Raw genomic sequence first — 7,764 nt, forward strand, 5'->3', positions numbered from 1 at the left:
ATTGTCTGTGTTGAGTGACAGCCCAGGTGTGAATCTGAAGCTTAATCCAACACTTCGATATCGGAATAGCTGGCTCAGGGCCAATGAAGTCATGTGATGCTCCAGAGCGAGCTAACTCATCAGCCAATTCATTTCCAGCGATGGAAGAATGACCAGGTACCCATAGAAGGTGAACAGCGTTTGCTGAATTCAGCTCCTCGATTTGAGTTCGACAAGCGATAACTATCTTCGACCTGGAGTTGGCCGAAGCAAGTGCTTTAATAGCAGCCTGGCTATCTGAACAGAAGTATATTACTTTGCCCATTACGTGCTGCTGAAGTGCTGATTGCACTCCGCACATAAGAGCAAAGATTTCGGCCTGAAAAACGGTACAGTGTCTACCAAGTGAATAAGACTGATACAGCCTTAGCTCACGAGAATAAACACCAGCACCTGCTCGACCTTCGAGAAGGGAGCCATCAGTGTAACATACGATGCCGTCTGAAATACTTCTTTCCAGATAACCAGATGTCCACTCTTCCCGGGAAGGGAATTTCGTGGAAAATGTCCTATATGGAAAATTACAAGCAATTGTAAGATCACTTGGAGCAAGGACAATTTTGTCCCAATTCACCAAAAGTGGAAACAACGAGGTGTGTGTTGAACTGCGGTTCACAGGAGTTTCCTCTAGTAGACCGAGTACCCGTAACCGGTAAGTGCAAGAAAGGGCTTCTTGTTTGAGATAAATGTGTAGTGGGGCAACGTCAAAGAGAACTTCGAGCGCTGCCGTAGGAGTTGAAGAGAACGCTCCAGACATCGCCATTAAGCACATCCTTTGGAGATGGCCTAATTTTGATTGGACCGTTCTCACTTCACCCTTTTGCCACCACACAAGACATCCATAAGCCAATATTGGCCGAACCACAGTTGTGTAAATCCATTTGATATACTTGGGTTTTAGACCCCAAGTTGTACCAAAAGTACGCCGGCATTGCCCGAAGGCCATACAAGCTTTCTTGATTCTGAACTCAATGTGAGGTGTCCAGGAAAGCTTGGAATCAAGAATGACTCCAACGTACTTTACCTGTTCAGTCACATCGATTTCAGAATCAAAGAGACGCAAAGGACGAACGCCATTACGGTTTCGCCTTTCCGTGAATAGAACAATAGATGTTTTACTCGGATTAACCGAAAGGCCATATTGGCGACACCAACCCTCAACTACCTGAAGGGCGTTTTGCATCAGGTCGAAAAGGGTGCTGATGCACATACCAACTAACAATGTTAGGTAGTCGTCGGCAAAACCATAAGTAGGAAAACCGCTATTATTGAGTTGCCTCAATAGCGTATCTGCTACGAGATTCCACAAAAGCGGTGATAAGACTCCCCCTTGGGGGCATCCACAAACACTCAATTTCCTAATCCCTGCTAGACGCAATGTCGAGAAGAGATATCGGTTTTTGAGCATTTGGTGAATCCAATTGGAAATCATTGGAGATATACCATGACTCCGTGCGGCTTCCAATATGGCATCGAAAGGCACGTTGTCAAAGGCACCCTCGATATCTAAGAAAACACCCAAACAAGATTGCTTTTGAGCGAATGCTTTCTCGATATCGTAAACAACCTTGTGTAAAAGAGTCACAGTGGACTTACCAGATTGATAGGCATGTTGGTTCACATGAAGAGGCACGTTGGCCAGATGAACATCACGGATATGATGATCCACAATGCGTTCTAAGCATTTCAGAAGAAAAGAGGTCAAACTGATAGGTCTGAAACTCTTTGCTTCTTCATACGACGCACGACCCACTTTCGGAATAAACTTTACAGTAATATCCCTCCAGGATTTGGGAATATACCCTGTAGCAAAACTGCAAACAAGTAGTTTTTTCAAAACATGTTTGAAATAATCAAATCCCTTCTGAAGCAAAATAGGATAAATCCCATCTGCCCCAGGAGATTTGAAAGGAGCAAAGCTATTAAGAGCCCACTCAATCGATTCTATAGTTACAATACTCCGAGCCGAAGCTAAAGAATCATAACTACAAGAAAAGACATCAGGATCATCCGAAGATGTAATATCCACACATCCAGGGAAGTGTGTGCTGAATAAGCATTCCAGAACTTCCTCATCAGAGGAAGTCAGATCGCCATTTGGCAAACGAAGTTCGTTCACCCGGAAATCCTTAGATTTCGCAAGGATTTTGTTTAACCGACTGACTTCACTCAAGCTGGAAACATTTGTACAAAGGTTTTTCCAGCCGGATCGTTCAGCAGACCGGAGAGCTTTCCTGTAGGCCTTGCGAGCCGACCTGAAAGCCTCCGAACCAGCCGAACGTCGTCTGTTCCAACTCTTTCTACATTGTTTCCTGAGTTTCGCCAGATCAGAGTTCCACCAAGGGGTTCCTCTTGTGATCTTCACAGACCGTAGAGGGCATGCTTCTTCAAAAGCTTCCATGATGAAGGTCGTTGTAGTATCAACGGCATCATCTAAATCACTTGGAGTGTCAATGGATGGTGAATATCCATGAAATTTGGCTGCAACCAAATCAGTATAAAGATCCCAGTTTGTTGACCGAGGATTCCTGAAACGCAATGTTTGCGAAGTAACATTTAAATGTTCAAAAAAGATATAGCGATGGTCAGATAAAGATTCTTCATCTGACACATGCCAATTGGTCAGCTCGTGACTAATTCTGCTAGAGCAAAGCGTTATATCTAACACTTCCTCTCTAGCAGATACCATGAAGGTTGGGCGGTTGCCTATGTTAAGTAATGCAAGATCTGTACTACTTAAGTACTCCATCAAACTGGAGCCTCTCAAGTTAATGTCTGAGCTGCCCCAGATGATATGGTGAGCATTAGCATCACTGCCAACAATTAGCGGAAGGCCTTTTGAAATGCAGTATGCGATGACTTGTTTGAAAGCATCCGTAGGGGATGGTTCATCATGTGGTAAATACACAGAACAATAGACGTATTTCCTGTTGAGGTTTCCAACAGATACATCAATTGTGATAGCACATACATCTCTGGTGGTTAGTTCAGAGATGAGTGTAGCAACTATTGCGTTGTTGACAAGCACACAGGCTCGAGGCATGACACGCGAGTTTGCCATTTCATGTTTACTGAAAGTGGCAAACACCGGGTTCACAAAGTTTCCTAGATAGAAATTTCCCTTACGAAAGTAAGGTTCTTGTACCAAGGCCACTTGGGCTGTACCATTTTGCATAAGTCTGCAAAGATTGATCGTTGCTGTTCTTTTATGCTGAAGATTGATCTGAGCTATCCTAACCGTAGCCACTACCCAAACTAGGTAAGATTAAACTCTTCGCAACAGCAGCACAACAAAGAACAGCAACAATAAAACCAAATCGGTATCGATTGGAAAACGCCAAAGGCGAGGATACACAGAATACACTGTGTAAATCGCATAATGCGAAACCATATAGGTGAAAATTTAAACTAATTAACAACATCTTCATAATCCCGCCCTTATTTAGCCTCAAGTGAGACTGAAGAAGGGCAGCTGATTGTCTCGGAGAAACACAAGGTCCACTGCACCATTGCTCCGGTTAGCGCAGTAAGGGCTACATACTGTGGAGGGCGCCCTGGTACTCCACAGGCTCCGTTAGCGGTTAGGTTTTTATTAGACCCCCCTAGCCATTCATTCCTAGGCACGGTAAGCATAAAGCCGCATCACACCATGAATTAGGGGTCACCTGTTGGTGGATTCTTACCACCGGAACAGGCGGTCCGTAGTGTTATTCTTAGCCAATTGAGACAATCGCTACCGACACTACACTGCTATCTAGGCTGATCGAGAAAAGAAGTTAATATTGATGATCAACTTCATACGGACTCGAACAGCCGGAAAAATGCCTGAATAAATGCCTAAAGGATTTTCTGGAGGAAGAATTCGTAAAGAAATCCCAGGTATTTTACTCTCAGTATGACGTTTGTTTGAATTGAATACTAGTGAATGTTCATGTAGCAGTAGTGCATAACTGCCCTCTATAGCAGCATATGTTCTACAAAGTCCTTCTTTTTCCCTACCGTAACCGGTTCCAGCATATCTGGAAAAAAATGGCATCCTTTTTTTGTATTCCATGAATAAATATTACAAAATTTAGCTATTCAACCAAGCTTATTTTTTGTTAAAATTCTATGATAAGATTGTAGTGGTTCTCTTGGAGAAATCCTTGGCGAAATTCCCTGTGGCTTTTGAGTAAAAATGGTAAGGGATAAAAACCCTAATTATTAGATTAGTTGATTTTTTAAATTTTTTTTTCTGGAACTCTGAATTTATTGATAATCTTTGAGTTGGCTTGAATTAAATGAAATCTGTTGGCCAGGGGAGGGGGGGGGGGTACTTTCTCCCTGTCCCTCTCTCTCGCTACGCCCATGCATAGTTATCACGGCTTTTCTAAAAATCCCATCAAGGTTTTCCTAAGGAGTTTTTTCAGGAGGTTCTTCCCTTAGATTTCTTCAGATATTTGCTAGAGATTTCAAGAGTACTTCCTGACATTTCCTGGGATTCTACAGTATTTTTTTTCAGAAATTCCATCAGGGATTCCTACAATAACATCTCCAGACACTTTCTTGCAGTTTTAGAGATTTCTTCTGGATTGATGGCTAGAGATTTTTTATAAAGTTATTCCAGGTTTTTTTTTAAGAATATTCCTTCAAAAATATTTTTAAAAATCCTACAGAGACTCTTCTGGCAATTCTTTTAAGGGTAACTGCAGTAGTATTTTTTTTTAAAGGATTCCTGCCTGGAATTCCCTCAGAGATTTTTTTGCAGAAATTGTTTCCAATATTCCTCCAGGGTTTTTTTTCAGAAATTATTTCATAAATTACACAAAAAAAATGGAAGAGTTCTTGGAAGAATCCCTGTTGGAATTTCTGTTGAAATCCTAGAAACTTCTAAATGAAATTCTTGAAACGCTTCTGGAGGGTTACCAGAAAAAAATGAAAGAATTCCTGAGAAAAGGTCTGGTAGAACCTCTGAAAAAAAAAAACAACGAGAGGAACTTCCAGAAGAATCCCTTGAGATTTTTCTAGAGAAATTTACTTATGAAAATGCTTGAATGTATGAAGTAGTACCTGAAGGAACCTCTGGAGGAATTCTAACAATTATTTCTGAAATAGTTTCAGAAAAACGACTGAAATTCAAAAGTAAACCCAGAGGAATTTCTACAAGAGTGTCTAAAAGGATCGCTGAATCTCTGTGAAAAAAAAGGAACTTCTGGAGAAATTCATAGAAGGATTTCTTGAGAAATTTCTCGAAAAATTCCTGTAGAAATGCCAAAGAAAAATTTCTTGTGTAATTTCTTCAGAAATGTTTGAAGAAATACATGACGGAATGCATGCACGAGGTTCCCTTAGCACTCCTGGAAAAAATCCCTAAAGGAATCCCAGGAGGTGTTTCTGAAGGATTTTTTGAAAAAAAAAGTGGACTGATTTCAATTTGAATCTTTTGAGACATTTCTGGAGAAACTCCTGAAGAAGATCCAAGGAATACTAATGGAGGAATTCCTGAAAAAAAAATCGATGTAGGGTTCCCACAATAAAAATTTTACACGAATAGGAATGCATTCTAAAGGGATGCCTGAAGGAATCATTGGAGGAATTCTTACTGATTTTTTTTCCTTAGAAATCCTGCGATGTTCTTCTTCCTATAAACATTCCGGCAAAATATTATCAGGCTTGACAGAAACTCCCTCGCGAGAAAATGAGGAAGCGATTTTGGCGATTTTCTGAGGAGTGAAAATAAAACTCAAAAATCACAACGCAAATCCTCAACAGCATCGAGCGCGAGCTGGCCGCGCAGCGAGGAGTTCGTCCAACACTCATAATTGCTTGTTGTGTTTCTCACGTCCACTCACACTCAAAAAGCTCTCGCGAGTTCCACTCCCATACAAAGAAAGACTCTCGAGGCGAAAATCACACTCAAAAATCCGAAATAATCATCGGCTCTTTTTTCGTTCCCCTCTTCCTCGCTCAGTTTTTATTGCCTCTCTGTTTGGGATTCGTTCGCTCCCTCGCGACGAGGCAAAAGCAAAAACACCGCTCTAGAGCATGTTGTAAAACTCTTTTGATTTCGAGGAGGATTATCAAGCCTGAATATTATTCAATCACTAAACAAAATAATTCCAGGCGGTGTGCCTGGCGGTTATCTTCGAAAAAATTGTAAGGAATTCTCAGAGGAATACCTTGAAGGGTTCTTGCTCTTTGCGCGTTAATTTCAGAAAATTTCATGAAAAAATAATCCATGGAGAGGTTTCCCTGGAATAATGAGACGCAGTATTGAAGACTTTTCCGTAGCGACGTTGAAATTTTGAAACCTTGCTTACACAGCTCTGATTTTACCATGACAGCACTGCACTGTCGTTTGCATCATTTGTCCCATATTAATAGGGATTCCCGAAGAACATGGAATAACTATGCTGCACACGGCAGTACAAATGCCTGCAAAATGCCATACGGCAAGGCCGTTCCTACTGCGTATCAAGTGTTTGGATCGCATGATGATGAAGTGTCTACATCGTATGTGATCTTTGGTAGGATTGAAACAGGGAGATGCTCTTTCATCTTCAACGGTTAACTCGTTAAAGACGAAGTACGTGTTTGCGGGTAGAGACAGAGGCAGGCCTAGTGGTCTTAGTGTTACTGAGTAAGTGATTGATAAAGATGTGTTTAAAGATGTTGAAGAATTTGTTTATCTTGGAAAACCTGTGATATGTGACGCTTCCCGTGAAGTAAAAAGTTGAAAAGAAGATTGATCAAACTCCAAAAAGCGGACACATGAGTGTCATATTTTGAAATAAAAATAAGGGGATGTAGGTTATGCAAGGATCTGGATACCCTAAAATTTAAATTAACTGATATTCCACATGGGACAGTTATGCGTTCACAAGCAGTTTAGTTGTCGACTCAGAAATGCCAGTGAACTTTTCTGTGGATTCCGTTGCGGTTGCCTGTCGAGAAAACGTAGTTTTCAAGAACAACTAGTATACCAAAACATGACTAATTTCACCCCATATAACGGCTCTCGGCTAGGAAATCGGTTTTCCACGGAACCGCCGGCGATGATAATCACTTTTCTCTGCACTCCCTGTTAGTCAGTCGGCGAATGGGCTTCGTGTAGCGTATGGGTCCGAACTTAAGATTGGCGGCGGCACAAAAAGTGTGAACCGCCGAAAAAAAAATCCTAAATCTCAGGAAGCTGTGGAATTTTTCGGTTGTCCTCTGTCGTCTCATGTGTCAACGCTCTGGTTGTAGCGACGGTCACTCTCTCCTTCTAGTTGGGCTACTAGATTATGTAGGAGTCACGCGTATGGGTTTGGAATGACGATGGCAGTATAGTTGAAGGATGGTGATTCTGGCACTTGAATTAATGACGGTTTATCGTATGTCCAAGGGACGTTGTCAACATTTTTATTCGGCATCTGAATCTGAGCTTTGATCAATTTTCCAAGTAGATGGTGGAGATTAAATTCTTTATTCAGAGCAGACTTTTTGCAACGGATTGGAACCCATCAAGTATACAGTTCAAGCCTGCAAAGAACATCTTATGAAGTACCATATTTGGCATTGCGATTACTTTTGAATGATCGAGTGAACGTGAAACAACTTCCAAAATTGTCATATAAATTTCTTACGGAAAGGACAAAAGGTTATTCGGATAAAAATTACAATGTACGAAAGGTAGATCGACAAAAATTTGAATGAACAACTTTAAAACCTACGATTTTACACCATCTTATCTAACTGACACAG

The sequence above is a fragment of the Aedes albopictus genome, chromosome 3 (genome assembly GCF_035046485.1).
Source record: "Aedes albopictus strain Foshan chromosome 3, AalbF5, whole genome shotgun sequence".
NCBI classification, from domain to species: domain Eukaryota; kingdom Metazoa; phylum Arthropoda; class Insecta; order Diptera; family Culicidae; genus Aedes; species Aedes albopictus.